The 15,823-nt window shown below is 44.2% G+C and overlaps 1 long non-coding RNA gene across 2 annotated transcripts; it reads right to left on the bottom strand.

Moving 5' to 3' along the window:
* Positions 1–5,150: 5,150 nt before the first annotated feature.
* On the bottom strand, positions 5,151–14,441 carry LOC120614920 (uncharacterized). 2 transcript variants are annotated; one of them, XR_005656133.1, is made up of 4 exons: positions 14,204–14,441; positions 11,090–11,183; positions 8,994–9,073; positions 5,151–6,448 (listed from the first exon to the last, which is right to left on the bottom strand). It is a non-coding gene; the product is annotated as an uncharacterized LOC120614920 (long non-coding RNA). The 2 variants fall into 2 exon arrangements; XR_005656132.1 differs by lacking the exon at positions 5,151–6,448 and adding an exon at positions 6,977–7,793.
* Between the last annotated feature and the right edge of the window lie 1,382 nt (positions 14,442–15,823).

The raw sequence follows: 15,823 nt of genomic DNA, 5'->3' as shown, positions 1-15,823 counted from the left end.
TTGCAGAGCTATATAAAAAAAAAGAATGTATATTTGCTTTCTTGACAAATCTCGATTTAGGAAACATAGTAATACCAGTTATTTATCTACGACTTTCTGCCAGAACGTTTGTATGTATTACCTCTAATCATCATGAAACTGCAAGGTGGATGTTGTGATCCCCATTTGGCTGCTAACACTGAGTGTCAAAGAAGTTGCTTGTGATCAGGCAGCTAGGAACTGTCTAAATCAGAATTTGAACCCAAATCTCTAAGTTCTCACTCTGACCCCTATTTCAAGCTGCCTGACATTGTAGCTTACATCAATGAATGCCTGTGCTTTGGTTGACACTAGCCTTCCATTTTTCCAGATGAAGTTTTGGAAAGTTACCTAAGACTGTGACGCTTCTAACTTAAGTATGTTGTCTGATAGACATCTTACATTAAAGAGCAGCCTAAGAAGGTGCTTATCCTTCACTGCGACAGAAGATTGGTAGCTGCCCACCATTCATGCTTCTCCTTCCATAGGGGAGCTGATGGACAGCTGCTCAGCTGTGGGTATATTTCCCAGGTTCCCTTGCATCCAAGCTTGGCCAGGTGACTAGTTGTCTCTAATGGAATATGAGCAAAAGTGATGTTCACTACTTCCAGGCCAAGGTTTTCAAAAAATTGGGTGTGCCTTCTCCACTTTGTCCAGCTGGAAGCAGACAACTTCAATGCCACAAAAGATGGTAGACTCACTAGATAAAAGAAGCCTGAGTCCCTGCATCACCCTGAGGAATAAAGCTACCCTCTGGCTGGGACAGTGGACTAGTACATGAGTGAGAAATAAACTTCTGTTGTGTTAAGCCCCTGAAATTAGAGGGTGTTTTGTTGCAGCAGCTAGTACTGCCCTAACTAATACACATAGCTTATACAAAGTCTGTATTTACATACTAAAAGCAAAATGGAAGATGATAACAACCATTTGAATAATTGAAACCAAAACTGACACTTTTATATTCTTTTTAACAAATATAAAAAATACATTTTATATTGCTTATTTAAGGAGAAATCAAGTTATTTGGAGCCAGGGTTTGTTTGGTTTTTTTTGTTGTTGTTTTTTTTTTTAACTTTTTTCCTGTATTACGTGTATCGGAGACCAAAGAGGACTATTCGACAGTCATAAACAGTAAGAAACCAATTTATTCGTTCAACAGTATTTCTTATTTTCCCACTACATGCCTGGGGCTGAGGATGCACTGGGACAAGACAGAAATGGTCTCATCTTCTTGAAGCTTCCATTCTGTGGGCAATAAACACAATTTATAGCATGCAACTGGACACCAAACTTCTTGGGAACACCCAAGCTACTTGAATGTGAAACTGGTACCTCAAATAAAAACTAAAATTTTACTCAAATTCAAATAGGAAGCTGTGTTTCTTCCCCTGCTAAGTGGCTAGAGAGACAATAACAACCATGGCTCAGAGCACAGACTCCCATATGAAAACTGGCTGAGTTTAAACCCCGGCTTTACCACGCTCCAGCTGTGCGATCTCCGGCAACTTCCTCTCTGTTTCTCAGTTTCCTCATCTTTAAAATGGGGATATGAATAACACCTAGTTCAATGTTGTTGAGGATCAATTGAGCTCATGGGAAGGCAAAAAAGAAAAGGCATGACGAACAGCACAAGCTGGGCTATTAGAACCCAACAAATGTTGGCTCTTAATATTGTATACCGTTCCCGCTGGTATGATATTTGTGTGTATAAAAGAATACAAAAGGCCTTTTCATGGGGTCGATAGATGACATCAGGAAACAGAACTATAAATAGAGTCAGTGGACATTACAAAGATTTGACTGAAATAACCCAGATTGAGATCTTACTTTCAATTTTCCTCATCCAGTTAGTGATTAAGAGAGCAGAAAACTCATATTCAGTAAGAGCATCAGTTTAAGTATCCACTGTAGTATGGGGACAATCACTTCTAGCCCCTGCTGTACCTGGTGGTGCTACCTCGGGCAGGCGCCTTTGCCTCTCTGTGGAGTGATATCATCGGGAAAGATGACCTATGATGACCCTCTGCTACTGACGGTTCTCGACTCTTTTTGTAGATTTCAGTTTTACATTCCTGGTACATTCTTTCTTTTTCTCCCTTCTTCGTGTACTTGCGATGAGGATGGGGCAAGAGAACATTGAGCAACAGTTCCATCTGCTTTGTTTTCTCTGTCCTAAACTTTATACTGAAAAATAAGACAGCTTCTTCCTGAGGGGAGAAAAAACAGCGGAGACTCGTTGGAAGGTTCTATTATCGCGAAAAGAAACCGAAATGTGATAAATTCCCCATCAACAGGGAAAAAGCACTGGCAGGACTCCAGAAGCAGAAAACAACACTGTGCCACCCTGAAAAGAGTGACCACCAGAAAGTCCAGGGAGTAAATATGTCACATACAGGAATGGGGTTGTGTGGGGAAAAGTCTCTGATTGGCTGCAGTGGAAGAGTCTTTGGGTTTCATGGAGGTTGGTGGGGGCTTTGGGAGGGCTGGGGGTAGATATAAAGAGCTCTTCTTGACATTTTATTCCCTGAATGGGCAGATGCATTCAACCATGTTAGCTAAGTGCTTACCATGGACCCATCGTGAGTCCAGATACTTGGGATACAGAAGTAAAAAAAAAAAACGAAGTCCCTGTCTTCATTAGGTTTACAGATAGACAATGGGCCATGGACAAATAAATGTATTACATGCTAGGGAAAGGGAAAGGGAAAGGCTAGCAGGAAGAATAAAGCAGATTAAGGAGGTAGAGAATGATGAGGGTGTTAAGAAGACGACTTTCTGATAAGGTGACTTTTGAGCAAAGGCCCCAAGGAAGCAAGGGAGTATACAATCTGGGTATCTAGAAGAACCTCCTAGGCATAGAGCATAGTAAGTGCAAAGGCCCTGAGGCAGGAATATCCTGGGCATGTTCCTGAAACAGGAGGTCATTGTGAGTAGAACGAAGTAGAAAGAGAGTGCAGTAGGAGTTGAGGCCAGAGAGTTAGCAAAGGACCAAATCTTGCAGGGCTTTGTAAAATGACATAAGACCTTGAGTTTTATTCTGAGGCAGGCAGGAAGCCATTGGCCAACTCTAATTAGAGCTGTGACACAATCAGACTTGGGTTTGAAAAGTATCCCTCTAGTTACCGTATTGAAAACAGACTTGGGGAGAAAAGGATGGGATGTGGGGGTAGTAAGCACATGACAAATGCAGTGCCTACGAGAACTACAAAGCAAGAACTACCGCACTTTAGTCAATCTCCTCAGTGCCATCCTCCCTCCATGTAGTCACCACAGTTTGTTCCTAAAACACACATCTGACCCTGTGTCTCCCTCTCCCAAGACTATATTGATCTCCTGTGGTCCTCAGGACAAAGTCCAAACTCTTTAGCCTGACACACAGGGCAGCAAGACAGGATAACGAGAACATTGGCATTAGCATGAGAAAGACCCGGATCAGAATCCTGCCCTTATGGTTCACCAGCTGTGTGACTCTGCCCAAGTCACCGGACCTCTCTGATCTGGATTTGTTCTCTTTCCTCCTTGTCCTGACCTGCATGTCAGCTCCATGAGGCCATGGACTTTGTCTTGTTCCCTGCCGTATATTCAACACCTGGAACAATGTCTAGCACATAGTAGGCATTCAACAAATATGTATGGAATCAATGAATGAGCTAATGGAGAAGAAAGAATTGGGTGTGGTGGCTGGCACACAGGTGCCCGGCAAACGTGCCTTTCTCTTGCTGAGTAATGCTCATTCTCTTTGCCTGCACAGCCTGATGCCCGCTGACCTCCTCATTTGTATCCACACCACCTCCTCCCACCGAGCACCCTACGTTCCCGGGACACTTTTCACGGTTTCATGCCTCTCTGCCTTTGCACACACTGTGCCCAATGCCTGGGATGCTCCTTTTCCTATCCTCCAGATGACAAACTCCTACTCATTGTGGAGACCTAGCTTAAGATGTCACTCCTCCTCTGATCCTGCCTTAGGCAAAACAGAAGGTTCAGTTCTCTGTCCCCAGCGCTCTCAGTTCCTGGGTCTATTATAGTAATTACTTCATGGCATTACAATTATTCAACTCTGTGCCCAGCACCACCCAGTTGCCTGGGAGCCCAGGATACTCAGGTCTAGATCAGTGCTGTCCAATAAAAATATAACGTGAGCTACATATATCACTTTAACTTTTCTAGCAGCCACATTAAAACAGGTCTAAAAAAAAAAAGGAAATTAACTTTAATAATGTATTTTACTTAACCTAGTATGTCCAAATGATTATCATTTCAATATGTAATCAATATGTAATCGATATAAAAATCCATTGATGACATAGTTTACATTCTTTTTGTACTGTCTTCAAAATCCTTTATTTTTCCCTTAAATCTCAAGTTAGAGCTAAGACTTTAATGGTTAAACTGAATGTAATCCTAGTAAAACGATAAGATTATATGTGACAGAAAAATATTTTACATTGCTCCAAGTTTTCTTGATCTAAAATTTAGTGAATTGCATAAAATTAAAATTTTAGTTCCCTAGTCACAGAACCATATGTGGCTAGTGGCTACTGCATCCAACAGTACAAATCTAGATCTTATTCTTCCTAATGAAAGTATAGATCTGGTTTGTAACGGGTGCCACAGAAACATTGAATGGATGAATAAATGGGTAGATGGATGGACAGATGAATTCGACTACCTTTGCTTCCTCCTTAATTTACTTTTCTATTTATTACTCTGGAAATGCATAGTCCAGGAAAGAGAGAATAAACTTAAGGGATAGGTGAATCCATAGAAATCTTCCTTGAACTCCAATTTTTCAATTTGTCCCCTTGGACAAAGTTCAGATGCATCAAAGTTCTACTCTCTGACCCATGTAGCTCAGTAACCCGGCACCTGCAACTGCCTGCTGAGATGTCATCCTGTCAGCGGGGTCTTTCCTGACCATCCTATTCAAAATTGCAGCCCACCCTCTCTTCCCTCCCCCTAGCCACTGGTTCTTCTTACTCACTTTCTCTGCTTTATTCTTTACCATTGCATTTACCAGCCTGTAATACATAATCCACTTACTTGTTGTGTTTATCTGGACAAAGCAGGGATTTGTATCTACATTATTTGCTTATGAATCCTCAGTACCTGGTATGTAATAGGTGCTCAATAACTATTTGTGGAATGAATAAATGGATGAATGACTAGCTTGAGTTCCAGCTCTTTCACCTGCTAGCTCTAAAACCCCGGTAAATAATTAAAGATTGAACCCCAGTTCTCTCCTCTGTAAGATGGGTATCATAGTTATAATTATTGTATAGAGTTGAATGATATAACTCTACAGGCTTAATGCTGACCTTAAGGGCTAAATGAGATAATGTCCATGAAGTGTTTAGCATGGTACCTACATAGGCATGTGGCAAGCACGATAAAATGGTAGCTGCTATTATCAGTGTTTAAATAATAAAATTATCAGATTTAATCTATCAGGTCTATAACACGGAAACAACATCAGGTCCATAACCATGTAAAACAATTACAATTTCCCAAGTAATTCAATCCCACACAAAAGAAAAAAACTAGGTCAAGGAAAAATAGTCTTGAGATCTAGATTTCCTATATAGTCGTATATATTTACCTGTCCTGTTCTTATTTGTTTTCCTAACCATGGGATACACATCTCTCAGCCCTGCCCTGCCAAGACCCAGGGCAGCTCAGTGTCAGGCCCTGCATCAGTTATGTTTACTGTCACCAGGGACTTAGGCTGTAAAAGCAGGCACGAGAGGGAGAGCATTCCAGGAGCGTCACCAGCCTGTCCTTGATGGCAGAAGCTCTGAAGCAGTCGCATAGGCCTTAGATGGCCCAGGGTCTGGCAGCTGTGCCCAAGTGGAGCCGGGCTGCCCAGCCAGCCAGCTGGTGAGGGATAGTGAGCTGCCTTCCTGGCAGATGAGGCGCGTGCCCCAAATTCCTCTCAAGGGCCTGCTTCTCCTACTCTCTCACCAGCTTCATCCTTCGAAACCCTTAACTGAATAGGCACATTTTCAATCTGCCCTTCCCTTCACAATCTCTGCCTCCACCTGTTCATTCATTCATCCGACACATGTTCCTTGGGCATCTATGAGATGCAGTCATTGTGCCAGGACTGGAGATGGATAAAGAGCAGTGTAAGAGTCCTCTGCCCTCAGGAACTTTCTAATTCTTTATGTCATTATCATGCTTTGCAGTTTACAAAATGCTTTCACCTCAGTGGTCTCTTTTAATTCTCATCATTTCTCACTTGGGATTAGATATTTTTATGTTCCCTCCCATTTCAGTTGATGTGCTGAGTGCCTTAGCTGAGGTCTCACAGCTCACAAATGGGGAGCCAGGACTCAAACTCGGGTATTTTGGCTACACTGCATCTTGCATGCAAGCAACACCCCATCTCAAGCACAGCAGTTATATGAAGAGTCACAAAAAAATCAGCACACTGAAAGATAAAGGCCATTTGACCACATATCTAATGGCTCCAAAAAGAAATCGCATGTTATACATGGGAGGAGATAAGCTGACGCCCTCCCCAGTTTGACAGAAACTTCCAGGAATTTGGGTGAATGAGGAGACTTTTCAGATCTGTCTTTCCCTGGCCCCTCCAATGCAAGCACCTCACTAGGGACTCCTGAAACCTCTGAACTCAGAACTCCACTGCCCAAATTACAGGATGCGGACAAATGCCAGAAACACATGCACAGGTATGAACCACAACTCCTTCCCCACTAAGCACCATTTCTGGTGTCCCTGCCTTTAAACCTGAAGTTCCCTGGGAGAAACATTCAGGTGACTTTGAGAACAAACATCTTCCCACAGCACCACCAAGTGGCTGACGCCACGAAGCAGAGGGTGAAGAAATCGAGTTCGCTTCAGGGCAAGCCAAGGCACAAAATACTGAGAAAAAAAGAATCTGGCAAAATAGTGGTGGGGTGGAGAAATTCTGGGGCGATTTAGGAGGTGTGGATGTCTTGGGACAGGCAGAAGGCAAGCAGTCAAAGATGTTTATCAAGAAGCAATTTGGCAAAAGTTGTTAGGGCTGCAAGGGGCCAACCCTTGCCTTTTTATAGATGGGAAAACTAAGGTTGGAGTCTTGATCTCCCAGCTCCCCAGCTCCTCATTTTGCACACTTTCCCCCACATCATGTAGTCTCTCTGGGGCTCAGTTTCCCTATCTATAAAATGGGGATAATGATATCCTTCATCACAGGGACTGTGTCCAAATGGGGCGGGGAATATGCATGTTTGCAAAAGCCACTTGTAAAACACTTCGTATGTGGTTAGTTGCTGGGTCTCGATCTCTTTTTTGTAATAAAATGGAATGCGCACAGTTTTCATCCTCCAGATTAGAATACCATAAGCCAAAGGGAAGAGCCAGAAAAGGAACAGGATAAAGAACCCCAGCCTGGCTTCAGCTTGGTCTCCTGCTCTTTCAAAAAGAGCAGCTGCCTCATGTTCTTTCAAAAGGGCGGCTGATTGGATTCTGGGCACCTTTATTATGCCAGAGGGCATTTAGGGAAATCAATGTGTCCTTGGGGTATTTCCACCCAGCAGTCCCCTTCCAGCCTTGCATTCTGTTTAAACCTCACCTCTGGCCTTCTCGGGTTACCATCGGCTTTCTCCGTATGGGGCAGATGGCAGGTGATGAGCAGACTCTGGCCCGAGGGAATAGATCCCCACGCTGACAAAGAATGAATGGTGGACGGTCACCCACCCAGGCAGTTGCTGGAGAGAGGCAAGGATCAGCTGCTGAGGCAGGAGATAGTGAGCAGCCCACTCTGCCCACATCTGGCCAGAGCAAGACACAGCAATTACCCAGTGAGTTTGGGCCCCCAATACCTTTACCTAAAATGTCCCAGCAGCTCTCACAAATTGTCTAGGTCATGATCCTACATGCGGGCTCAGATCTCCAATTAATTGTGTGGCTCCTTAGCATTTAGTTGCATCTGTCGCAAACGAGCTCGGTCAAAGTTGAAGGGCATAAAGCACAGAAAAATTCCAAGGTAGGAGAGGCCACAAGTACTGAGAATGGAAGCTCTAAAGTCAGATCTGGGTCAAATCCCACTCCCTCCATTACTAGCTGTGTGACATCGGGCAAATGGCCTAAGTTCTCTGGGCCTCGGTTTCTACATCTACACAATGGGAACAATACCTAACATATATAGAATTTGGGGAGGATTATATTAAAGTAGCTCTGTGTCCAGCACACATACGGGCTCAATTCAAAGGGGGCATTGCTATTTTTTACTACTGGAGCAGCAATTTCTTCATAGGCATTTTGGTAGCCCTTTGCCACTCAGATCAGGATTACAAAGAACCACTTGCTAAATGTGAATTAATGAATGCATGAATGAACTGACAAGTGCAAGAGCAGCATGCTTCATTCTGTCTGATAATGTCCAGAAGAATTTGCTATAGCATTATTTGAGCAATATGAGTCCCACAGTTATTCCCCTTCTTAATCAACTTCCCCACTTTTTGAATCTGGGCTGGCTTCATGACTTATTTTCTTGGCCAATAAAATGCGGTGGAAGTGATATTCAGCCAGTTCCAAGACTGGACCTCACTTCTCTCTCTCTCTCTCTATCTCTCTCTCTCTGTCTCTGCCTTGGGACACTATTACAGGAAAAAGCCTGGGCTAGCCCAGCCTGTTGAAGAATATGAGGTCACATGGAGCAGAGATGAGCCAACTCAGGTGAGGCCATCCTAGACCAGCCAGCCCCCAGGCCATCTAGCAGCTGTCCACAGATGCATAAACCCAACAGCAAAAGTCCCACCTGGCCCAGATAAGAGAGACAAGTCACAAACAGTCTCATGAGCTAAACAAAGGCTGTTGTTTTAAGCCACTAATTTTTGAAGTCATTTGTTACACAGCAAAAGCTAACTAATGCAATTGGCAATCCCGGTGTGCACAGGGTGGTAGTGAGAGTTGCAGTGACTGTGAAGACTCTCTTAAGGATGCAATGAGGCAATAACCAGCCTGCCCACCTGCTGCTCTGGTCACTTAGGTCAAAGACACCATTCTGCTTCTTCCTTTTTGCTCTCACTCCAAAGACAAGTCACATGGTCTGCAAGATAAGAAAGGACCACAGTGGTTCCAAATACTCTGTGAAAATAAGCCAAACAGGCAAACAGGTCTTTCATTTCTCGTCTACAAGGGTTTTTAACACATCAATTCCCAAACCCTGACATAGATCTTGCTCTACTAAGAAATGACTATTGTGTATCCCGGAATCAAAACATTTCAGAGGAATGATCAGTGAATAAAACAAAGTGCCAGGAAGACCTCTTATGTAAATAACTCAAATGAAATGAAATCAGTCCCTTTGGAAGTGACTTGGATCTTGGAGAGGACAGTAGTCTGTTTTTCTGGTTAGTGATGAGGGACTCAGCGCTTCTAGAAAGAGATGAGAACCTTGCTGCTCTCTCACCAGTTCCTGGCTCCTATGCCCCAAAACTGGGCTCTACCTCAATAGACCCAGATGGCTCCGATCCCCCGACAAGCGAGGAGCTTTGCTATTAGCTTCTTACTTGCTCTACTGCATTTATATAACTCAAGTCAATAGCCTCAAGATGCATTTCTAGTTGTATAAGTAGGAGGATAGAGACAACAAGCCTTCTCCTAGGAATAGCCTTTTTGATTTAGTCATTGAAAAAAATTCTAGTAAGCTGGCACCGTGCTAGGCCCTAGAAATAAAATGGTGAAAAGACACAGGACCTGCCTTCCTGTGTGAAGGAGGAGGAAATGGAAAAGGAAGGCAAAGAAGAAAAGATCTTATAACCAGCATGGATTTTGTTTCTTCAGTTAGTATTTTTTGGTTTGGTTTGTTTGAAGCTTTTATGTATTGAGAGCCTGGCACTGTGCTGGGCTCAAGAAGAAAAGAGTGTTAAGAAAATAAACAGGATCCATTTTCAGAAAGATAATAGTAATAATTTTTAATAGTAATATTGTTATTGTAACTTCCTTGGTTTCATTTTGTTACTTTTTTTTATGGCAAAATATACATAATATGAAATTTACCATTTTAATCATTTTTAAGTTTAGCGGCCTTAAGGACATTCACGTTGTCCTACAACAATCTCTAGAATTTTTTCATCTTCCCCTACCAAAACTCTGCACCCAGTAAACACTAACTCCCCACTTGATTCTCCCCAAAGCCCCTGGCAACCTCCATCCTACTTTTTGTCTTTATGATTTTTACTGGCTTATTTCACTTAGCATAATGTCTTCGAGGTTCATCTGTGTTATAGCTTTTGTCACAACAGCATTCCTTTGTAAGGCTGAATAATGTTCTATGATATGCATAGACCACATTGTGTTTGTCCATTCATCCATCAATGAACATTCGGTTGCTTCTACCTTTTGGCTGCTGTGATTAATGCTACCATGAGCATGAGTGTGAAGATATCTCTTCATGTTCCTGCCTTCATTTCTTTTAGATCTGTACCCAGATATAAAATTGCTGGATCACATGGTGATTCTGTGTAATTTTTCGAGGGACCACCGTACTGTTTTCCTCCATGGCTGCACCATTTTACATTTCCACTAGCAGCACACGATGGATCCATTTTCTCCATATCCTCATCAATATATTTTGGTTTTTTTCCTTAAAATAATATCCATCTTAATGGGTGTGAGGTGACATCTCATCGTGGTTTTGATTTGCATTTTCCTAATGATTAGTGATGTTGATCTCGTGTGTTTATTGGCCATTCATATGTCTCCTTTGGAGAAATATTTCTTCAGGTCTCTTGTTTTGTTTTGTTTTGTTTTGTTGTTTTGTTTTGTTTTGTTTTGTTTTGTTTTGTTTTGTTTTTCATGACTATATGCTGCTTTCACATTTTGTTCCAGGCACTCTAGCAAGCTCCACAGATACATTATTGCATTTAACCTCACCACAAGGGAATAAGGGGTTATTATCCCCATTTTACAGGTGAGGAAATGAAGGCTTTTCTCATCCCTACAACCTAGGAAGGGACAGAGAGGGATCTGAAGTGGGTCTGGCTGACCCCCTTAGCCTCCCTGAATCTCAGGCAGTGGGGACCTGAGAGAAGGCATCCAGGAGGGGAAACTGAGTACATACCTGTCCTGGGGGAGCGAATCTCGGTGTCTCACACATTCTCTTTGTGCCTTTTGCAGCTCCTTTCTTCTCCTCTTTCTGAATGTCTTCTCCCTTCCTGCCAAAATCAGTGAGTGTGGCGCCTCCCCAGGAGGATTTTCATCTTCAAAGGCATGAACTAGAAGAGAAGTACCCAGAAAGACCCTCTGGAGTGTCCCCCACTGGGGCCCTGACTGGGAAAGCTAAATCTAACCTGGGCAAGCAGACCAGAAAAGGCAGGAGGGGGTGGGAGTACAAGCTGGCTCCAACCCTACCCTGATGGCCAGGAAGTTTTACCCAACTATTCACCAGTTCTTAATACAATGAATTCTTGGCATAACTACAAAGTAACTGAGCACCTACTACGTGCCAGGCACTGTTCTAAACACCTTACACATATGTATTCACTCATCTAATCCTCCCAATCACCACTGGTCCCACTGAGAGATGAGGAAACTGACCCTCAGAGAAGTAAAGTAATAATAGGCTCAAACTCCCACAGCTGGTAAGTGGTCCAGCCAGCATTCAAGTGGTCTGTTCCAAAGCCTGCACTTAGCTGCTACTTCATACTGTCCCCAGATTTATCCTAGAAGAATTTAGAGACAGAGATAAATGATCGATAGATGATAGTTAGGCAGATAGATATGGATGGATGGATGGATGGATGGATGGATGGATGGATGGATGGATGGATGATAGATGGACAGGAGAAGACAGGGGAAGGGGCTTTTTCTCCATTCCTGTCTGATTTTACATACTTGTGCTGTAGCTTTACCATCAAAATCAGCCTCTCTCTGGCTCCTCACTCAGTCCTGCCAAGGGAGGAAGTTTCTGCTGTCTATTTGTTTGCCCCTTTCTACCAATACCAATTCATTCTGTTCTTTCTACGACCCAGAGAGGCTGACCCCTTGACCAGGGTCCCCTTGACTTCTGGCTTTCCACTGGGCACAGCCAAAGGAAGGCACCAGAAAGTGTCCGAGGGTGAGAAGCACCCTATATGTTAGACGTTTCTGCATACATCCACGGCCATGGATCCTGCCCTATCACCCCCTCCATGGCTACAGCTTCTCCAAACCGAAAACTTCCTGGCATGCTTAGGGGAGGTTAGTGCTACCAGCTTGCTAGCCTTAGCGTGCCACTCATTGCGTGTTTGCTCCTTAACTCTGCCCACACCTCTGTAATACTATTCCCTTCTCTTTATTTAGATCTTCCTTTCTGGTTCTTCAGGCTCTCTCAGGTGGTTCAGACATCAGCCAGTGAACAGGGCTGCGTTTGTTGGACCCTACACACACAGAGACATTTATACACATGTACACGCACACATACATATATACATATACACACACAGATATATATGTACACATACACATATATACAAGCACTCACACATACACACACATGCACACAGATATATACACATAGTCATATATACACATGCACACATACAAATTCATATACACGCATACACACATACGTGCACATACACTTATATACACATGCACACACATATATACATGCACAAATATTCATATACGCACATATACATATACACATACACATATACACACAGGCTTATATACATGCACATACACACACACACACACACCAAATACTGGGAGAACACAAGCCAAAGTGCTCACAGTATTTTTTCTGGGCAACAGGTGATTGTTTCTGTTTTTCCTTTATGCATTTCTGTTTTCTATGACTTTATTTCTGTAATTTTTTTTCTCCCCAAAAAAATGTTGATCTGTTGGTGAGAAGAGAGAGCCAATGAGGGTGTATGGGATGTATGTATTTAGGAGTCAGAAGGTTCTTCTTGTTTCCCCTGAAATCACAGTAGAAAGAAGGGGGGCCTCCCTGCCTCTGCAAAGATGCCTTCCCAAACCCTCCCATGGCCATCACAGAGCACCGAGCCAGCCTCTTGCGACAAGGCCACCTTAAGGCCTTAAGCATAGGAAAGGCCCTCAGAGCCCTTCCATGCCCCCAAAATGGCCAGAAGTGGCAGCTAGCCCTCTGCCTGGGCCTTTGTCTCCAAGTAGCCTCTGCTCTCCTGTGGACCGAACCTCCCAGACCCCTTCCCCCATCTGTAGGAGGAGCCAAATATGAGGACAACCTGGACTTCCCAGGCAGCCTGGATGAAATCAGGAGTCAGAACAAGATCACTAGGCAAGAAGGGCGAACGCCCCTTACCCAGGCAGGGGCCAGGCCCACAGAGCCCTCCAGCCCTCACTAGCGCTGTGCATGAGAAAAAAGCATTTCCCATGACCCAGGTCCTCACTTCCTTACTCTCACCAGCACCCCGCCCCATTCCACATGTGCTCAGCTCAATTCTCTCTCAGGACCTGCTCTGAGATCCCAGACCTTCTCGGGCAACAAAAGCAGGTCAGATGGAAAAGTGTTGCTGCTCCCAGGGGTATTTACATCTTAAATAAAGGAATCACGGAAAAGCAGCCCCAAAGAGAGCCTTTAATGGAGGAATTTCAGGACATCGTTGGCGCAGTCTGTTGAGAAGCAGAGGATGTCATGCTACCCTTGCACCAGACCATAATCAACTTCCTATTGCATTTCAAAGTAGGGTCAACCAGGGTTAGCTGGGTCACTGCCCCTGGCTGCTATTGAGCAGCAGCTAATCTAACAAGGATCTAGCAACACCAAAGGAAAGAACCAGTTATTGAAATGTGAAATTGGGTCCAAGCAAATTAGTCCACTCCTTCCCCACCAACTCCCCAGCTCTGCTGAGCCTCTGCAGAGGGAAAGGGGAGAGGAGGAGGGAAAACGGTCCCTGGCCTAGAGTTTAAAAAATCCTGTGCTCTGCACTTAGCTGTCTCTTCATTTCTGTGTGATGTTAAGCAAGATACTAAACCTCTCTGAGCCTTGTGTCGTGGCTGGTAACATGAAGAGGTTGGATTAGATGGTTCTAAGGTCACCTCCAGCTCCGGTATGCTATGATCCCTTTCCTCCCTTCCCTCTTCCTCCCCCTCCCTCACACATACACATACACCCCTGCCCCAAAGAATGCATATCATCAAGACAAAGGCAGAGAGTTTGGCTCAGCTCAGTCCAGAGGCTTCTGGGAACTGCAATAAGCTTGCAACTCACATTTGGTCAACCGTGGCCAGCTGTCTTAGGGACTGAAAGAGCTTCTCTTCCCAGGTCAGCAAAAGGTCCAGGCCTAGATAAAAGGCCTGCTCCCTGCACAGCTAGCTGAGCTGCTCAGCCCGCATCCAGGATTAACCAAGGCTCCTCCCTGGCTCTCTGGTTTCAAAACAAAACTTTGAAAGGGAACTGCATTCAGTGGAAAATCCCCCAGTAACAAGGCCCCTGGGAGCATTATGGGAACACCATCTGTCAAGCATTGCTTCGCACAACCTGTGACCAAAACAGCCTTTTAATGTCAATACCAATCATGATAATCGCACCTCGTGTATTTAGACAGTGCCGCTGACCTTTCAAAGCCCTTCATCTGGGCTCAATTTGGTCTTGTGCAACTTTCTGAAGTATGCGGAGCGAGGTACTTTTCAATTAGTTAGTCCTGTGTTAGAGATGAGGCACCTGAAGCCCAAAAAATAACAGAGGTGGGAAGAGAGACATTTGAAGCTGGAACTAAGTCCCCTAAGCAAAGTTCAGTGAGTTTCCCCCACACCAGTGCATCCCAACTGCCATCTGCAGATGCTGCCCAGCTGACCACCCCACAGCCATCACAACCATCGCAACAAACACAGTGCTGTTAGAGGTCTTGGATGTAACCCCAAACAAGTAATTAATTGTTCATTTCCCTAGTGATACACAGATTTGGGGACAACTGCCCAACATGCTGTGTTCACAGATTCTGGGAATCCTGGAATCTCCAAGCTAAAAGGACCATGTGAACTCAGCAAACATGATCACCTACTCAGTGCAGATTGCACTGAGCCCCACTAGGTGCTTAGCATATAGATGCTGCTGTAGTGGCAGAGACCGCAAATAGTAACCCCTTAAATGAAGGAGCGATTAATTCTGCCTCACATCACAATTCGGATGTAAACAATACGGGGCTGAGAGGGCAGCTCCTTGAGGTCAGGGACACAGGACTCTTTTCTGCTCTGGGTTTTTTAGAGTGTGTTGCAGTTCACCACTCCCCACCCAAGTAGGCAGACTTCAAGATGGAGGTTAGCACACAGGGTCCACACCTGCAGAAAGAGTACCTGCTGGATTGAGCAGAGGGAGGAGTTGGGCTGCAACGTGGTCACAGCCAAGGCCTTGGTCAACCCCTTGGGGAGTCCTGAAGCCACGATGTCCAAGTTGAGGAGAGGGTTTTATACACATGCAGAGAGAGACTGGTCATTGAATAATGACTACCCCCAGGAAGGAGTGTGACCTTGGACCAGAAGACTCTCTTCAGTTGAAAGCAATTCTCAGCAAAGGCTGATAGCTGAGGGTTGGCAGCTGTGGGAATAAGTCTTTCATTCCTGAAAGGTAATCTGAGCAAGATAGCATAGCATCCACTATGAGGCTGTTAGCGGTTGAACTGTGTCTTCCCCCCACCCCCCAAAAATCTAATATCAAAATCCTAACCCCCAGTATTTCAGAATGGGACCTTATTTGAAAACAGAGTCATTGCAGATGTAATTAGTTAAGTTTAAATGAGGTCATACTAGAGTAGAGTGGGTCCCTAATCTGACTAGTGCCTCACACAAAGGAAAAATCTGACATAGAAATGCACATATAATACCATGAAAG

This window comes from Pteropus medius, unplaced genomic scaffold (genome assembly GCF_902729225.1).
Source record: "Pteropus medius unplaced genomic scaffold, Ma_sr-lr_union100, whole genome shotgun sequence".
In the NCBI taxonomy this organism is placed as follows: domain Eukaryota; kingdom Metazoa; phylum Chordata; class Mammalia; order Chiroptera; family Pteropodidae; genus Pteropus; species Pteropus medius.
This window is presented reverse-complemented; position numbering and strand designations above follow the sequence as displayed.